The sequence below is a fragment of the Pseudophryne corroboree genome, chromosome 2 (assembly GCF_028390025.1).
Source record: "Pseudophryne corroboree isolate aPseCor3 chromosome 2, aPseCor3.hap2, whole genome shotgun sequence".
Lineage (NCBI taxonomy): Eukaryota > Metazoa > Chordata > Amphibia > Anura > Myobatrachidae > Pseudophryne > Pseudophryne corroboree.
Window position 1 is genome coordinate 197,005,081 of NC_086445.1, and position 8,494 is coordinate 197,013,574.

The following is an 8,494-nucleotide window of genomic DNA, read 5'->3' on the forward strand; positions in this document are numbered from 1 at the left end:
ATTTCTTTGTCGAAAAAAAGTGCTCAGGTTGTGATACAGATATTAAATGGACAATGCAACCAACGCGTTTTGTCCAAATGAACTTCCTCAGGGGTACAGTATCAAGATTCTAAGACAACATGATATGCATGGATACATCACTAGGAGTGCCAGCTTGAAAGAATCTGGAAACAAAATAGTATTTTAGACATGGGAAATCAGTAGAGCTGTCATATAGAAATTCTTCAAATGAAAAGAAGTCCTTAAAAGAGCTAATAATATAAAATGACCAACTAAATGTTGGGCCAGAAGTGTAAAAGTAGAATGTACTACTGAACTTTTAGTGGTTCCACTGGATTGTACTATGCCTTCAACGAGCAATCCAGTAGTGGTAAACAACAAATGACTGATGTGTGTCTATCAGAGTTCAGTAGAAGAGTCTCAAAATGGGGGTAGGGACATGTGGCTGTTCATTCCTGCAACATTTGTTTCACTTCCCACTGCAGACTTCTTCTGTGCATTTAACACACTGGTTCTTCTTCATACAGTATCTCAGTCCCAAAATCCCTGTCTATCTCTCCCTGAACTATTACCCTTGAAACTAAACTCAGTCCTGCAAAAGGGTTTTAAAGCAATATCTTCGGGTCTCCCCACTAATTCCCTATCTAACTAACTGCAAACTTGCCTACCCTCCCAGAATAGCCGGGAGGCTCACGAAAATCGAGTGGCCCTTCCGGCCTCCCGGAAAAGGTGAGCAAGTCTCCCGCTTTCCCTGCCAGCTCCTCCGCATCCCCCTCAGCCGCCCACAGCAGAGAATAAATGGGCTGTCCAAGGGAATCCGATGATGCGATTTGAGGGGGCAGCAAAGTAGGCAAGTATGACTAACTGTAGCCACAGATCTCAGTCTACCATCAAATACCACATGGCAAATGGTTGTAACACAGGGTACTTATCTGACAGGTATGAACGTGTCCCTCTTCAGACTCTCCGCTTAGTGGGTCCAAAATAAAGTGTTGAAAAGCTTTATCCTCATTAGTCTCCAATTGGAGTCAACCCTTCAGCCAATTTTTTTTTAATTTTTATATGGTGCAGATGTGTAACAAGAAAATCAGGATGACACTTGCAGCATCAGTGTAATACAGGTCTTTACTCAGCATGAGCCAGACACCAAGTGGAAGTAACAGGAGTCAAACAGGAAGGGAGTCACCTTGGCATGACATCATCTCCCATGATGCACAGCATGCATTTACATCCCCCCTTTCAAACTGGAAGGATGCAGAACATAGATGAAACAAATGCAACAATGTGACAATGTTAGGCATGAACAAAAGAAAAGACATTATACAATAAAGTCTTGGAACTTTGGGTTGGGTTTGGACACACGGCCCGATCTGGTAATGGAACCTATAGGCATGTCTGCTGTTTCACCAGAGGGCTCTATTACTTCAGAAGTGGTCTCTGAGGAAGGACTGTCCATGCAATGCGAATCATCACTGACACTGGTTGCAGCTGTGGTAGAAACTGATGAGTCAGACTGTGTAGAGCTTTCTTCAGGTACACTTAAGAGATGGCAGCGGTTGCGTTCATAGAGAGCATTATCAGACTGTACCACGTAGCTATTTGGATGACCTGCAGGATGCTGAACCACTGCCATTCTGTCAAATCTGTGCTTGGTTTGCATGCGGACAGGCTGGCCTGGATACAGTGGTGGCAGGCGGTGTGCTGATCTGTCAGAAGAAGCTTTGGCAGCCATTCTGTGCTTACAGATGTTCTCCCGTACTTGTGGCTCTACTCTAGGTTGCAGGAGCTGCTTTGCCATTGGGATGCCTGTGCGGGTTCGCCGTGCTAATAGGCACTGTGCAGGGGATGGAAGTCCATCTCGGAGCGTGTTTCTCAAGTTTAACAGTGCTAAGTATATGTCCGATCCATCTTGTGCACACTTCTCCATTAGGTGCTTTGCAGAGCGAACTGCACGCACTGCCAATCCATTTGACTATGGGTAGTGTGGACTTCTAGTGATGTGCTGGAATTCCCATGTATTCGCAAAGTCCTTGAACGCTCTACTCTTGAATTGCCTGGCATTATCAGTGATCAGCTGCTGTGGGGTGCCATGTGCTGCAAAGTGTCACTTCAGTTTTGCAATGACCATTTGACTTGTGGTGCTGGGCAAGTAGTTTATCTCGAACCATCCTGAATAGGAGTCAACTAGTACCAGGTACTCCTTCCCCCTCCATTCAAATAGATCAGCCACAAAAATGGACCACGGAAGATCAGGAATGTAATGGAGCAGCATGGGCTCCCGTGGCAGGTGTGAACGCAAGGCATTGCAGGGTGCACAAAACGAGACAGCACGGTCAATGTCACCGTACATGGAGGGCCCTACGCTTGGTAGCCTCCAGGCCGGGATGGCCCTGGTGCATCTGCTGGGTGTAGAACGTCTGAAGGGCAGCCGGAATCACGAAGCGATTACCCCGCAGGATGACACCATCAGACACGGTAAGCTCATCTCTCATACAGTAGAAGGAGCGAAGGCAGTGCGGCAGTTCCTTGGAAGAGGATGGCCAGCCATTGAGAATTACAGCAGAGAGACGCTGGCAAACATCATCTGAAAGTGTAGCAGCATGCAGCTCTTCCAGCCCCTTGGTAGGGAGCGCCTCCACAGCCATGACCTCATAGTCATCCTCAGCAGCGGTCATGTCAGTAGTCGAAAGGAAGGCTCGAGACAGAGCATCAGCAACGTACATTTCTTTGCCTCGCTTATATATGACATCCAGGTTGTACCGCTGCAGCTTGAGCATCATGCCCTGAATACGGGAAGAAGCAAAGTGGATGGGCTTCTTCAGTATTGTGATGAGAGGCTGATGGTCGGTTTCTACTGTGACAGGACGGCAATAGATGAAGTCATGGAAACGGTTGCAGGCGAACACCAGTGCCAACAGTTCTTTCTCAATTTGTGCATACCTGGTTTCAGTGTCAGTGAGAGCCCTGGAAGCAAAAGCCACCAGTCTGCGGTGTTGGAAGCACACGGCCCCTAGACCAACCTGTGAAGCGCCGGCAGAGAGGACTACCGGATCATGCATGTTGAAGTATTGCAGTACCGGTGGATTTGTCAGCATGGTCTCAATCGATCAACAGCAGCCATGTGTGCGTCCAGCCAGCACCATTCTGAGTCCTGGAGGAGTAGCTGCCGCAAAGGTGCTGTGGTTTCACTGTATTGCAGAATAAATTTAGACACAGGGCCATCTTAACAGCAGTGTAGGCCCCTGGGCACAGCAATGCCCTGGGCCCCCTACCCATCCTCCATCAGTAGTGGTGGGGGATGCTATCAGTTGCAGCTTTGATGTCCAGTCGGCAGAAGGGGGTGTTCTATCTTCCGCTCAGCATGTAGTACCTGGAGCAGTGATTACTGCTAATTACTCCTTTACTGCACAGATGGGGCTAAACTGTAGACGGGGGCATTGGGCTGAATGAAGAAGCCCTGGTACATGACTTCCAGGGTGGTAGAGGGTGTTTAATATGTAGGGTAGGGGTGGATAGTGGAGTGGGCTTAACATTTATCATTTTCCAGTGGGAGGGTAGTTTGCTTGACTGCAGATATCTCAAGTTCCTGAAGATATATTTCTTAGCATTCAATGGGATAAAAATGTAGAAAGTACCACCTTTCAGAAGTTTCTGTGGACTTGGGGATCAGATTTCAGAAGCTAGAGCAATCCACCGATGAAAATATAAAACTGCATACCAGGTGTGTTGGGCTGGAGCAAGGACCAGGTGCTGGAAGACTGATATCTCTGGTTCTGGGTATAGAAGAGACAAGCTGCCAATATTCACCAAAAGGGGAGAGTCACAGCTTTAGATTATACCCTCAGAAAAACTTTAAGTCAGACAGAACCCGAGATATCTGGCTGGGAAGAGCAAATAACAGGCTTGGATGGGGACCACTGGTTTCAAGTCGGATATCTCCGGTTCCCCAGGGACGATTTTTAAAAATCTGGTACTCCTGGAAAGAGGGGACCCTCAGCTATCAGCCTAGGGTCCTTATACTCTTGGGGCCCTTGGGCAAGAGCCCATTGAGCCCATACAAAAAGATGGCCCTGTTTAGACAGGTAGTTGGTCATCCCCAGGAAGCGCTGCAGTGCCTGTTGGTCAGCCGTAAGAGGCATTTGCTGGATGGCAGTGATTTTCTTCGGATCTTGTTTGATGCCTTGACTAGTGAGCACGTGGCCTACGTACGACACTTCTGTAACTCTAAACTTGCATTTGACTGGGATGAGCTTGAGGTTCAACGTACGGGCCCGTTCAAGTACCTGGTGCAGTCACTGGTCGTGTTCTTCATTGGTGCGGCCCCACACCAGGATGTCATTGACAATGATTTCACAGGGATAGCCTGCAAACAGTTGCTCCATGCAATGCTGGAAGACCTCACTGCCCGTAATGATACCATAGGGCATGCGAAGGAAGACATACCGCCCTATCGGGGTCATGAAAGCGTTGAACAGGGACAAAGCTCTGTCCAAAGGGATTTGCCAGAATCCTCAATTTACATCCAGGGTCCTGAAAACTGTGGCACCTGGCATGTCAGCAATCACTTGCTCGATGGTGCGGAGAGGGTGATATGGACACCGCAGTGCTTTGTTCAAGTGTACTGGATCAATACAAAGACGTACAGTCCCATCTACTTTTGATGCGGCCACCATGGCGGACACCCACTGTGTTGCTTCCTCTATGAGTGCAATGACACCCAATTGAGTCATTCTGTTGATCTCTTTAATGATTTTGTCTTTCATTGCGATAGGAACCCTCCGGGGGGCACAGACAGTAGGTACAATGGAGTCATCCAGCCTCATATGGTACATAACAGGAAGCTTGCCAAGTGTACTGCAATCAAATAAATCCTGAAAGTCTTTTATCTCTGGAACGGTCATCTGTATTGCGTGTACCTTAGGCCCCAATTTGAGAAGGCCTAGCTTCATACTGTCAGGGAGGCCTGGCAATGGTTTAACCTTTTGATCCACAATGTGGAATAGCAAATCAGCACAGGTAAACTTGCTTTGTGGTACCCAGTGTGGTGATGATTTGGCCACCATAAGCTATCAAGTTGATCTTGTCTCGTGGGTTTATCTGTGCAGTTGGATCTATTTCACGTAGTTGTTTGTAGGATATGACATTGCACTTCGCTCCTGAGCCTATTTTGACTATGGCCACCTTGTTTGTATGCTTTGTTCTCAGTTTGATAAATATTTTGCCCTTTTCATCCAAGTGGTCTACACTATCACAAACTGTCATACGAACCGATTCACACCCTGGCTCCATTTCAACCTGGTTAATCTGCCAGGGTGAGCGGCTATAGCGCGACTCAGACTGTCGCTTTATGGAAGCTTGATCTTTGGAGCGGCAGCACCTTGCAAAATGATTCCATTTGCCACATGCATTACATCATTTATCATATGCGTGGCAGCTTTGTTTGTCAGGAGGGTGCTGTGCCGCGCAGTTCCCACACGTGGAGGATCAGTGCGGAACGGCCACCATGACACACACCTTAGAGTCCTTTCTTAGTTCCCTTGTGCCCTTTTCAGACTGCTCATTTAACATACAGATAGTCATGGCAGTTTCTAATGTGAGGCCCTTCTCCCGCAGCAGCTGTGCACGTACCTTGTCGCTGCATATGCCGCATACGATTCTGTCACGGATGAGCTCCTCTGTGAGGATACCAAAATTGCACTTCTTTGCAGGCAGCTTTAGCGTGGAGACGTAGGACTGTATAGTGTCATCACCCTTTTGGTTTGTGCTGTTGAAAACATGCCTGTCCATAATTACATTCTTTACTGGCATGCAGATCTCTTCAAACTTTGCAATTAGGATGTCAGGATCCTCTCTGTCTTCTCCATCAGCGTATACAAAAGCATCTGATTTGTCCACAGCATCGGTGCCTGCGAGGTTCAGCAGCATGTACGCCTGGACTTTTTTTTTATTTGTCTGAAAGGCCTGCTATGGAGTATACATGCCATTCCCTTTTAAACCTCAGCCAGTTGTCAGCCATGTTTTCAGAAAATATCAGCGGATCTATTCCCCTGAGACCTTGTGCCATGGCATCCCAGTTCTGACACCATGTGGATGTGTAACAACAAAATCAGGACGACACTTGCAGCATCAGTGAAATACAGGTCTTTACTCAGCATGAGCCAGACATCAAGTGAAAGTAACAGAAGACAAACAGGAAGGGAGTCACCTCAGCATGACATCATCTCCCATGATGCACAGCATGCATTTACACATGGATTTGGTGATTCTGTTCCTAGTACTCTCCAGCCCATGGCTGCATCTTCCCTCTCCATCTATTGCCGATGCTTCTCCTCCCCCTTGCTCTGGACAAAAGCAGTCCATTCCCTTCTTCCCCCAACTCCATGCAGAGTAGAGTGTCCTTCCCCCGCCAGCCTCTGCGTGACTTAGTGGACAATCTCTGAAACCCAAGGCTATCTTGGAGATGTAGGAGTCTATTTACTAAGTCTTGAATGGAGATAAAGTGGTTGGAGATAAAGCACCAGCCAATCAGCTCCCAACTACCACGTCACTGGCTGGGTTTGAAAAAATGACAGGAGCTGCTTGGTCAGTACTTTATCTCCGTCCCCTTTATCTCCATTGAAGGCTTAGTAAATTAACCCCGTAGTCTGTAAACACAAAATGGCCTGTGTCCAATTTCACATCTGCTGTCTATCATAAGCGTCGGGTGCTACATATATATATATATATATATATATATATATTATACAACAGTTATACCCTTATCCTGCGCTGATAAATTGCTGCCTTTCCTAATTCGATCCTTCTGTTAGTCAGGACCAAAACTACACACCACCAAACAGTGAATCAGGAGGCGCTAATTTCACTTTCCAGTTATTACCAGCAATTGCATTGACCACATATGATCATAAATAACAATTTATTAAAAGCACATTTACACAAACAGAGATAGCCCTTTCATATACACAGTTAAAATTTGTGCCATAAATGAACTAAAGGGTAGTATAAGTCTCTTCAACCCTGACGCGTTTCGTCCACATAGGACTTCTTCAGAGGGATGGTCAAAGAAGCTGGTAAAAAACACATATTTAAATGAATGTATGAATAAACATACATGATTTTCTCAATCAACATTAAATAAGCAAAATTAATCATACAGATAAGGAGAGATGAGGACATTGAGTAACAATACAATATATCAGGAGATGGACATTCATGAATACTAGCAAAAAAGTGTCTTTGAAGTTCCATATTGATGGTATATACAGTGGTACAATGATGATACAAAACCAGAAATATAAGGCAATACATACCTATACAATCAATTCAGATATTGACAATCTGTGAAATGGTCAGGCTCACCACACCATTTAGAATTCAAATTATTCGCACAGTTCTAAAATACAATTTGATGTGATTATTTTACACAAAAAAATATAATGGAAAAAATACCAGTATGAACTATCCATATAACTTACTTATAGATCCACTGGACCTCTATTCCCAATATCTATGGGTCTGTGAAAGATGTAAATCCATTAATTTATTTTTAGGCAAAACATTAGTATATCAATCAATAAATAAAAAATAAATAATAAAAATAAAATAAAAATAAAATTAAAAATAAAAATAAAAATAAAATAAAAATAAAAATAAAAAGTGAAAATTAAAAATAAATATAAAAATAAAAAATAAATAAAAAAAGAAGAAGAATATATATATATAAATATATACATACCTACTATAATAATATTAAATATCCAACCAACGGGAGAATCCACCAAAGAAAGTGGCCTATGATAAATTAAATCAAACTTAACATCAATATCCAATACCCATATCATATTATTAATGTTACAACTCCTACCTAAAGTGAACCTATACTTACACAGTCCTGTGTGTTCATTAGTGATCTCCCAATGTGATAGTGACTAGTGAGTGAAAATGTGGGACTATAAATACCCTGGACTATCATTACCTCACTTCCTGTTTTAATTAACCAATGAAGATTGTAATATGAAATTAGCCTTAATTAACCCCTTAGAAATGATTCAAAACAACCCTTGGTTTATATAATGTTTAGAAACTAGTACAAGTGCTATTTTAATAGAAGTAAGTGTGTTTTTAAACAAAAACGGACCTAATTAAGGACCTATATAATACCGGATATGACATCATCTCCGAACTAAACAGGGCCTAAATGTGTTATAGATGACTAAAAAACTATATAATGGGGCCGATGAAATTTATATTGTGTCACACCACTAACTAGGGCGCCCAGCTTATGCTCCATTTAGCTGTCTAAACCGCGGCAACCAACTACTGTTCGAATCACGGAGATCGCCCGTGCGTTCCAGCCACGGCAGCGGTGGAACGCACTTCCTGGTAACCAAACAGGAAGTGACGCGTGCATTCAATCCGCGACCGCGGCGGAACCTTATGCGTTCCACCCACACTCGCGATGGAGCGCAAATTTACCCTCGCCCTACGGAAAGCC